At 42.2% G+C, this 12,149-nt stretch overlaps 1 protein-coding gene across 1 annotated transcript in view; it reads left to right on the top strand.

The window, feature by feature from the left end:
- Nucleotides 1-12,149, top strand: part of LOC147030116 (unconventional myosin-X-like) — a 241,191-nt gene that overhangs the window by 109,025 nt on the left and 120,017 nt on the right. The window lies entirely within an intron of this gene.

Consider the following 12,149-nt stretch of genomic DNA (forward strand, 5'->3'; position numbering starts at 1 on the left):
TCTCTGTCTCTCTCTCTCTCTCTCTCTCTCTCTCTCTCTCTCTCTCTCTGTCTCTCTGTCTCTCTGTCTCTCTCTCTCTCTCTCTCTCTCTCTCTCTCTCTCTGTCTCTCTGTCTCTCTGTCTCTCTGTCTCTCTGTCTCTCTGTCTCTCTGTCTCTCTGTCTCTCTGTCTCTCTGTCTCTCTGTCTCTCTGTCTCTCTGTCTCTCTGTCTCTCTGTCTCTCTGTCTCTCTGTCTCTCTGTCTCTCTGTCTCTTACACAGATTTATCCCCTCTCATCTTCAGTTGTCTTACCCTTCCTCCCGTGCATGGTTCACTGAAGCTTGCGGTGAGGCAGTTGTCCTGAAACAAATTACCTTTGCCTCATGGAAACCAAAGCCAACTGACGGTAATCTCAGTTCCTTCCATAAAGCTCAGAAGAAGGGTGTGTCTACCCTCAGGAGAGCCAGAAAACAACATCTTTCTAATCTCAAGTCTGAACTCTCAAACTTCTCTTCCTCCTCAAAATCCTGGTGGCGTCTAATCAAATCTGTTTCTGGTGGATGTTCCCCCTCCATCCCCTCCCTTAAGGCCCTGTCACACCTTGACGATTTAGCCAACGTATGCCTGACATATGCAAAATTGGGCTAAAACGCCGGCACACGTCGAATACGTTATGGGTAAGTTTGTATACGTTAAGAGCACGCTGAAAAACACTGCCATACGTCGTAGTACGCTGGCTTTCATCGTTGTACTTTGCGGTTGTCCTCAAATTTTAGCATGCTTGAAATTTTACGACGTATGCCAGCGTATGACTCACATGTTCCGCTACGCTGGCCATAAATTGTAGGCACGTTATGCGATCGTTGACACACATCGACACACGTTCCTTGTAAGTTCCTCATAAGTCGAAACACGTCGAGGTAATGATTAGTGTACCCGAAACTTATTTATAACCTATGAGTAATGTGTTGTAGGCACGTTACACGATCGTTGACACACGTCGAGGCACGTTATGCGATCGTTGACACACGTCGAGGCACGCTACTTGTAAGTTACTCATAAGTCGAAACACGTCGAGGTAATGCTGAGCGTACCCAAAACTTATTTCTAACCTATGAGTAATGTGCTTTGAACCAATGTGTAACGTACCTCCAATGCATATTGATCTATGTGGACATATTTGATTGACGTCTTCCGGACGACCACAGAACTTACTGAACGTGTTTCTAATTTACAGCTACCGTATAATGGCGTATTGTCAGCGTTTAAAAAAAAAAACAACAATAACTTGCGATATTTCATCACGTGCCGTTACGTCACGTCCGATTGCCTCTTCAGTTTGCTCATGTCTTATTCTTAGTTCCTCCTCTGTGAATATTTTCTGTTTGAGGATATTGTCACGTCGACGTCGAAACTTAAAAGCAAATGTCCGAATATATTTTAAAATTTGTGATAGACTAAAAAAAAAAATAATAATAAAAAAAACACAAACAACAACTTCAGATATTTCGTCACGTGCCTTCACGGAGCCAAGGAGAAAAAAAAGTGCCTTGACGGAGAAAATAAGTTTCAGGTACGCTAAACATTACCTCGACGTGTTTCGACTTATGAGTAACTTACAAGGAACTTGTGTCGACGTGTGTCGACGATCGCATAATGTGCCTACAACTTATTCCCAGCGTAGCGGAACGTGTGAGCCATATGGCGAGTACGTCGTAAAATTTTCAGCATGCTTGAAATTTCACGACGTATGAGACGTACCATGAAATATGACAGCATGCTTCATCGTTTTTCATCGTGCTCTTAACGTATACACAACTTACCCATACCGTATTCGACGTGTGCCAGCGTTTTAGACACATTTTTCATAGGTCGGCATACGCTGGCTAAATCGTCAAGGTGTGGCTGCGTGGTTGACATTTCCAATTCTCAGGCGGTTATGATTTAAATCTGTGTGCTGCACGTTTTTAACAGAGAACGCCACGAGTTCGTCGGCGATACGTGCAGCGCGCTATGCCTAAGTTAAACTATCGTTGGGCATAGGTTGTGAACGCAGACAACAGGCTCAGCATTCGTTGGTATAAGTTATCTATAAGACAACGAAACATTCTGTGCCCGTTACTAATATGTTATGCATATGACCAACACGTCATGAATATGACCAAAACTTTAAAAAAAAGCATCAAAATTTCAGCGTACGCCAACGTTTTACATACATTTTAATACGTTGCCATTGCTGGCTAAATCGTCAGGGTGTGACAGCGCCTTTACCTCAAAGAGCCACACAGCTGACACCACACGTGAAAAGGCCGAATGCCTAAACTCGGTGTTTGCTTCTAAATCTTGTGTCCGAAACCCATCGCTTTTTCTACCTACCTTACCCAGTCACACCCAACTGTCCCTGGACTCTGTATCCTTTTCTCCTGACAAGGTGGAGAGCTTGCTGTCAAACCTCGACTCAGATTCTGCAACCGGTCCAGACGGCATCAGCCCACGTGTCCTAAAAACCTGCTCCTCTGCTCTTGCTCACCCTCTCTCTGTTCTATTCACCCTCTTGTTTGCCCAAGGTCATCTGCCATCTGCTTGGAAATCGGCAAACATGACCGCTCTGCATAAAAAATGTGCAAAAACAGATCCCTGCAACTACAGACAATCAGCCTCCTCCCAATCATCAGCAAGGTTATGGAATCCATCATCGCTTCAGACATTAAATCCTTCGTCTTCTCCAATGGCTTGATTTCCGATCATCAATTTGGTTTCAGACCAGGTCACTCTACCCTGGATATGCTGCTTCTGCTCTCCCAACATTGAATGAAATATCATATCTCAATACCAGACATGAAATCACAGCCATATCAAAAAAAAACCTGTAATTCTTGGGGAAACATCCAGTTTATAAGGATTGGTTCTTCATGAAGTTTATTGAAAACTAAATCATCATCGAGACATGCTTTATATCATTAAGTTAAGCAGGACAGTTTCAGGAAAATTTTTTGCTCTTTAGTAAATAATTGCCAAACATATTCCCCTCTACGCTTCCCCACATAAAACATAAAATTATACTCTTTGTATAGGCCCGGTCACACCTTGACGTTTTAGCCAGCGATGGCAACGTATTAAAATGTATGTAAAACGCTGGCTTACGTTGAACTTTTGATGTTTTTTTTTAAAGATTCGGACGTATTCATAGCGACTTGGTCTTATGTATAACGCATTGGTAACGGACACAGAACGTTTCGTTGTGTTATAGATAACTTATACCAACGAATGCTGAACCTGTTGTCGGCCTACACAACCGATGCCCAACGACAGTCTAACTTTGGCATAGCGCGTTGCACGCATCACCGATGATGTCGTGACGTAGCCTATTAAAAGGCTGACGCACAACGATTCGAATCATAACTGCCGTAGAAATGGAAGTGTCAACATCGCAGTCCCACCTTGGCGATCTTGCCAGCGTATGCCGACCTAAGAAAAATGTGTCTAAAACGTTGGGGCACGTCAAATACGGTATGAGTAAGTTTGGTATACGTGAGTACAACGCTAAAGTACGCTATCATACGTCGTAGTAAGTAGAGTACGTCAAGAAATTTTAAACATGTTCAAAATTTTACGACGTACTCGGCATATGACACACGTTCCGCATGCGATGGGGATAAGTTTTACACACGATATGTGGACGCTTACACACGTCCACAAAAGCTACTTATAAGCTACTCATAAGTCGAAACACGTCGCGGTAATGTCTTTTTTACGCGAAACTTATTTCTAACTTATGTTTGACGTGCTTTGAACCAATTCTGTACGTAGTCCCAACACACATCGACGTATGTAGACGTATTCCAATGACGTCTTCCGGTCGACAAAAAAAAATAAATTAACGTGTTTCTAGCTTACAACTGCCAAATAAAGACGTGTTCCCGGCGGTTTTGGGAATTGGTATATAAAAATGCTGCTCATAAAAGGGGAACCCAACAGTGTTTTCGAGTCCTTTTTTGAGTCGATGTCCATGTCAGCAGTATCAGTATCAGAATCAGTATCAGTATTAGTATTAGTAGTAGTTTGTTCATGTTGGCAGTAGTAGGTGAGTGTGAGGGGGAGGGTGTGGGTTATGATGGATCGTCCTTGCGTCCGCGTGTCCACGGGTAGGAGACATCTTTTCACCATTGTTCGAAGTTCTTCGCGGCTAATTTTTTATGGGGCTTTTTCAACAATGAGCTATAGCTTGTTTTTACGATTTAGGTCTATTCATAACGGGTTGGACAAATGCACAATGAACTAATAATGTGCATAGAGCGCTTTGATTACTTATAGATACGATATACCAACGAATAATTATCGTGAAGCCGGCGTTCACAAACTATGCCCAACGATATCCTAACTTATCCATATCGTGCGGCAGTTTATCTTTGCTGGTGACGTAGGGTTTGCAATTCATAGGCTGCCACTCAACGATTTAAATGGCTGCATCTCCACTATTGAAAGTAGACGCTTGCGCTCAACAATTGGATTTTTTTACACTCAACGACTTTTAAACGGTACCACTCAGCTAGTTTCATTGTTTACAATGAACGATTTAAATTGCTGTCACTCGCCTTTGTTTTTTGACGCTGGGGTTTGGAAATTTGAAGCGTTTCTTCTGAACGTGTTAAAACGCTCAAACTCGACTATTTTAAATAGACGCTGCCGATGGACAATTGGAATCATAGCCAAGCTAGACATCGAAGTGTGAACATCCTCGTCATGCCGAAGAAAAGTTTGAAGAATGCTGCAAATAAGTGTCCTGGCCGTGGCCGTGGACGCTGACACAAGGACGATCCATTATACCGACGTCTTTCAGCCTATGAGTAACTTAAAAGTAACGTCTGTCAACGTGTGGCAACAATCGCGTAACGTGCCAACAACACGTTAATCATAGGTTAGAAATAAGTTTCGGGTACGCTAAACATTACCTCGGCGTGTCTCAACTTATGATTACCTTACAAGTAGAATGTGTTGATGTCTGTCAACGATCGCAGACCGTGCATACAACTTGTGGCCAGCGTAGCGGAACGTGTGAGTCATACGCCGGCATACGTCGTGAAATTTCAAGCATGAAAAAATTTGAGGACAACCAAAAAGTACGTTTAAAGCCAACGTACAACGACGTATGGCAGTGTTTTTCAGCGTGCTCTCAATGTTATCAAAACTTACCCATAATGTATTCAACGTGTGCCAGCGTTTTAGAAAAAAAATTCAAAAATCGGCATACGTTGGCTAAAACGTCAAGGTGTGACCGGGCCTTATGATGCATACATACACACATAGTGTGTGGTGGTGATTCTCCTCATACCATTAGACATATTAGGCTGCCAAGGTAGTTTCGATGTTGAGGCATTACAATGCTGGACAGGACACCACTCTGACACAGGATACTTGAATGACACTCTCCGCAAGCTGGAACTCATTTTGCCTGCTTCAAAAGGATGGCCGGCTTAGTTAACCCACTTGATGTTATTTTTGCATGGCCTTCATGCTTGAACTCAGGATCTTAACACTTTAGCCCACCACCTTAATGGTTAAGCCAAGACACACACACACACACACACACACACACACACACACACACACACACACACACACACACACACACACACACACACACACACTCAGACACACACACGTATATATTTTTTTCACACCCCTTGACTTTTGTCAGATTTTGTTGTGTTACATCCTGAATTTAAAATGGATTAAATTTAAATTTTTGTCACCAATCACCACAAAATACCCCATAATGACAAAGTGAAAAAACATATTTTTAGAAATTTTTACAAATCAACTGAAAACAAAAAGCTGAAATGTGTTGCATCAATAAGTATTCAACCCCCTGAGTTAATACTTTGTAGAAGCATCATTGGTAGTGATTACAGCTTCGAGTCTTCCTGGGTATGTCTGTATCAGCTTTACAAATCTGGATTTGGGGATTTTCTCCCATTCTATTTTTGGTTTTTTTTTAATACAAAGTCCAGGCTCCTGTAAGAGCTAATACACAGAAACATATTACAAGGCAGGAAACGAGAGGGGCAGGAGAGGGAAGCACAAAATAGTGGGGATCAAAGACAACAGGATATTTTTGGAAAGGAGAGCGATGGGGCAAGATACAGGGGGGTGGGGGGGAGGGTAAACAAGATGGTACTACAGGGACTTTCAGGAAACAAGACAGGGAGTTTGAAAGAGGTGGGTTTGGTGGAGATTAATGTGAGGAGTAAAGATCAAGATTTTGAATGGGGGAAGATATGAGATTGTGGTGAACAGCTGTTTTGAAGACCTGGAGGAGGAGTGGGATTGCAGAGTGTGGGAGTTTGTTCCAGATGTGGGAAAAAAAAAGAGGCATGAAAGAGTGAAGGTGAGCAGTGATTCTTGATTTTGGCAGTTTCATCAAAAGAGGGTTTTTGGAGGACCTTGAGCGCCTTGAGAAAATATTTTACAGATCACAGACAGATCACAGACAGAACAGGGGAGTAAGGCTGGAGAGGAGACTGTAAAAGACAAAAAGACCACCGACCTGCCTCTGGTGAGAGAGTGAGAGACCCAAAGACTCAGCTTCATCATGGGAGATGCCAATGATCCTAAAAGCCTTGGTTTCCACAGCATGAATTTGAGCTAGGTGTGAGGTAGGTGCACCATCCCAGAGCGGAGAGCAGTACTCCATCAGACTGTGGACGAAAGCTTTGTAAATGGTTTGGAGCTCAGTTGTACCAAGGAAGGACGTTGCACGACGTTGGATGCCCAGTCGGCGACTGGCTTTGGAGGCCAGGTTGAAAAATGTGGCTTTCCCAGAAAATATCATTGCAGATAGTGAGACCCAGAAGCTTGAACGAAAGGACTTCTTCAAGATTGATGAGAAAGTAGATGGGGGGAGGGGGAGTTTCCAGACCGTCCTTTCAGAGAGACATAGTGAGAGTGTGAGATTTGTCAGGATTGAAAGACATGTTCCACGTGTTGGAGCAGCTTGTGATTTTATCCAGGTAATCTTCCTTGCAGATTTTCTCAAGCTCTGTCAAGTTGGATGAGGAGCATCGCTGAACAGCAATCTTCAAGTCTTTCTGCAGATTCTCAATGGAATTCAAGTCTGGGCTTTGGCTGGACCTCTAAGGATTTTCCTTTTCTTGTTCTGAAGCCATTCCAGTGTTGCTTTGGCTGTGCTTGGGGTCGTTGTCCTGTTAGAACGTAAATCTTCATCACAGTTTAAGGTCTTTTGCACTCTGAAGCAGGTTCTCCTCAAGGATTTTTCTGTATTTGGCTCCATTCATTGTTCCCTCTATCCTTACAAGTCTCCCAATCCCTGCCGCTCAAAAGTATCCCCATAGCATCATACTGCCACCACCATACTTCACAGTAGGGATGGTGTTAGATGGGTTATGAGTTGTGCTCAGTTTCTGTCAGACGTAGTGCTTTACATTCAGGCCAAAGAGTTCAATTTTTATCTCATCGATGACAGAATCTTTCACCTCATGCTCTCAGAGTCTTTCACATGGGCTATCATGTGCCTTTTTCTCAGGAATTGCTTCTGTCTGGCCACTCACCCATAAAGTCACCTCCATGACTAAGGTCCTTCTTGCCCAATCGCTCAGTTTGGTCAGATGGCTAGCTCTCGGAAGGGTCTGGGTATACATATATATATATATATATATATATATATATATATATATATATATATATATATATATATATATATATATATATATATATTTGAAAGTGTGTGTGTCTGTGTGTGTGTTTGTCTGTGACCTATGCACGTGAAAAGTACTGGACTGATCCTCACCAAACTTCACATGCTGACAGAACATGTACCCGGGAGTGTCCCGATGTAAAAGAATTGTACTTCCGACTTCTGGTTTCCGAATTATGACTTCATCACCTGATTTTGTAACGTTAATTTTTCAAGTTCAGCCAATTGACATCGGGCCAATGCCATTTGCAATAGAATGAAAAAAATAATGCTACAGTCAATTGAAGACAATGACTTCCGACTTCCCGGTTTCCGATTTATGACTTCATCACCTGATTGCGTAACGTTAATTTTTCAAGTTCAGCCGATTGACATGGGACCAACGGAATTTGCTAGAGAATGAGAAATTAATACTACAGTCGATTGAAGACAATGACTTCCGACTTCCCGGTTTCCGAATTATGACATGCATTTAACACACTTTTCGTAACGTGAATTTTTCAAGTTCAGCCGATTGACATGGGGCCAATGCCATTTGCAATGGAATGAAAAAATAGTGCTACAGTTAATTCCGAATTCCCATTTCCGAATTATGACTTATGCATTCGACACAGTTATCATAGGCCCTATTCACATCAACAAACGCCTTTTTTAATGCATGATTAACACAAGTCATATCTTATTGTACATACAGGTAGTCGTCGACTTACGACGGAAGAACCTCCAATTTCTAACTTACTGGCATTTTTCAAACTATGCGAAATTGATGACTTTGCTCGAACTCTACTGTATGCTCAGGTGCCAACGTATTTCACTTGGAACTCGAGTCAGAAACGTTGGAACAGGAGGAAGCAAGGTTCAGAAGTTCCAGGATATCCCGGTATTTACAAATCTGACGCATTGGGTCGAGTGTACACAGTACATCCCAATAATTTTGAGTGTTTCTGCATCCGCCTCCTCCTGCATGTGCAACGAGGTCCAGTGAGTTTCATAGACCTGAGAACAGTGGACGGGCAAATTTGCAGCACATTCCGTGAGGCTTGCAATCTCCTCGGACTCCTAGAAGACGATGCCCATTGGAACGCCACGCTTGAAGAGGCAACTGTTTCTCAATCCCCATCGACCATGAGGTATCTATTTGCTTTCATGATAACTGCGTGTGAGATGTCAGATCCCAAGAGCCTTTGGGACATTCACAAAGAGGCCCTGTCTGAGGATGTAAAAAACAGAGTCCAAAGAGAACATCCCCAAGAGGACATCCAGTACACACCAGATATGTTCAATGAGGCTCTGATATACATTGAAGATTTGGTATTATACATGAGCAGGAAAGATTTAACTAAGTGGGGACTTCCCTCTTCTAATAGGTCTGAAAGCGCAACCATCAGTAGAGAATGGTTCCGTGAAACAAACTACAACACAGATACTCTCGCAAAGTTTATTTCTGACAATGAGCCGCTTCGGGTGCAGGATCAGAGTAATGCATATCAACTGATTTCTGAAGCGGTTCAAGAGGGAAGTGGTGGGATATTTTTCATGGATGCCCCGGGTGGTACTGGCAAAACATTTGTCCTCAACCTTTTGCTTGCTAAGATGAGGAGCCAGAAAAAGATCGCATTAGCCGTTGCTTCATCCAGTATAGCCGCAACACTACTTTCAGGTGGCCGCACAGCGCATTCTGCTTTCAAATTGCCTCTCGACTTAGCTACAATGGAATATCCGGTTTGTGGCATTGGCAAACAAACTGAAGCAGCAAAAGTGCTGAAGAATTGCGACCTCATAGTTTGGGATGAAGGTACGATGTCACCTAAGGATGCATTCGAAGCATTAGATAGAACTATGCGAGATTTAAGAGGAGTAGACCTGCCTATAGGTGGAGTTACACTGGTTATATCTGGCGATTTCAGACAAACTTTACCTGTAGTACCCCGTGGCACTCCAACTGATGAAATGAAAGCCAGTATAAAATCTTCATACCTCTGGACATTCGTACAAACTATCCATCTAACAACAAATAAGAGGGTCAAATTATATGGTGATTTAGATGCTGGCAATTTCACACAATTACTTCTCAAACTTGGAAATGGTGAAATCCCGAACACAAATGATGTAATATCTATTCCCGATGACTGTGGTACAATAGTTTCATCTATGGATGAATTAGAGGCTCATGTGTCTCCCAATTTCGCGACTAATTACAAAAACATACAGTGGCTCTGTGAAAGAACAATCCTGGCTCCACTTAATGAAACAGTCAGTGTCATAAACCATCAGTTATTACAAGTAGTTCCAGACGAACAACATAGTCACAAGTCTATTGACACCACACTGGATACTGAGTAAGCCATACATTATCCCACAGAATTCCTAAACTCATTAGAATTACCAGGATTGCCTCCGTACAATCTGTCGTTAAAAGTTGGATGCCCTATAATGTTATTACGTAATCGAGATGCACCAAAACTTTACAACGGAACTAAACTGATTGTGAAAAGACTACTACCACATGTAATTGAGGCCACTATCATGACAGGATGTGCGAAAGGAGAAGATGTATTCATTCCGCGAATTCCACTCATTCCATCAAATTCAACGATTGAATTCAAGAGACTACAATTTCCTGTCTGCCCATGCTTTGCGATGTCTATCAATAAGGCACAAGTCTATCAATAAGACAGTCATTGAAAGTAGCAGGGCTGGAATTATCCACTCCTTGCTTTTCCCATGGTCAGCGATATGTGGGATGCTCCAGAGTGGGATCATCAGAGGCTTTATACATATTGGCCCCAGAGGGGAAGACATCAAATATTGTTTATCCTCGAGCACTCCACTAAAATTATTGAGCTACTTCAGTTATTTCATAAACGGGAATAGGATGTGCGATGAAGGAAATACATGTTGCTGGTGAAAAATAAAAATGGTGGTGGGAAATAAAAAAAATGGTGGTGGTGGTTTGTATATATATATATACATATTACAGATATAAATAGAATGGTGATGGCGTATGGCGTATGTGTATAATATTTTATAATTAAATGGTTATGGGCTATGTCGATATTTTATAGAATGGTTGTGGGCGTAGGTACGTTGGAACTTCGTATACATAATAAAACATAATTTTTTTTATCAGGTAACAGACGTAAATAAATCAAATACGCTGGGCCAGGCTGGGTTATGCCCGACGTATAAATTAAGTCGCAAATGATGACATGAAACTAGCCTCACATTGTTGAGGCATTATGGTTTTTTATCTGATGCGGCAATAAATCTTAACATTTTTGAACTAGAGTCTTCTGCATATAAAACATGGCGGGGAAAATATAATATTATAGTGGTGATGAAAAAAAATAATGGTGGCAGCCTCCACAATTTTACAATTAACTGTGACATATACTCCTTCAGACCCGCCATCATCCACGGGATTCCTGTGCGGAGCACGGGTATCCCTGCTGGTATATATATATATATATATATATATGTATATATATGTATATATATATATATATATATATATATATATCCATATATGAATATATCTATGTATGTATATATATATATATGTATATATATATATATATATATATATATATCGTCGCATCAACGGCTGAATTAACTTTGACCTTGTTGCGGTGGGAGGTTAAAATCCTGCGATATACTGAATGGTTTCAACTCCTGTGGAGATGTTCCCGAATTATGGTGGACGACTTGCGCATGCTTATTAGGAGACACAAGCACCTAAGTTCTGGAAAAACCCACGGGTTTATTTCCCATTATACAAACAAATAAAAGAACCATGGAATGGCAAAATTGTGACGGAGGAGACAATGGCAAGTTGGGAGGGAAGGAAGGAAATACAATAAATAAAGAATCAATTATGTACAGTGAGGTAAAAATAAATGTAAAGACATCTAAGGTACCTCACTCCAGACTCAATCACAGATGGAAAAGGGATAAAACCAGGGACTCAGCTCTGGTGGTAGCAGTGGTTGGGGGGGGGGGGAGGGGGATGGGTGTGGAGCAGGTAATGAGGGATGAGGAGGTGATGGGCAGGGCGAAGGCAGGCACAGGGTAGAGGCAGGCAGGTAGGACTGTCCCCTCAGACCTGTTCTCATCAGAAATATTCTTCTCTGCACTCTTTTTTTTTTTTTTTCCCCCTCAGAACCAACGGTCCTCTCAAAACTGTTCTCAGCACCCAGGCTCTCCTCAGTCTTGAACCCACTCAATTTTCGGCTCCTCCCTTCGACTCCTCCAAACTCCCACAATCTCGATGCAAGCTTCTCAGCTCCTCCCTCTTCTCCCTGGGGCAACACTTCTCCTTGGTGGCATTCATGGCTCCGCTCTTGGAGGCATTCATAGTTCCACCCCTCATCTTGCACTGTCTCTTGGTGCCCCCTGTAGATGTTTACAAAGTGGTTACACATACAATTCCTTCACCATAATCCCTGATTAATTATTA

The sequence above is a fragment of the Eptatretus burgeri genome, chromosome 3 (genome assembly GCF_056783735.1).
Source record: "Eptatretus burgeri isolate ZD-2024b chromosome 3, Ebu_testis_v1, whole genome shotgun sequence".
In the NCBI taxonomy this organism is placed as follows: Eukaryota; Metazoa; Chordata; class Myxini; order Myxiniformes; family Myxinidae; genus Eptatretus; species Eptatretus burgeri.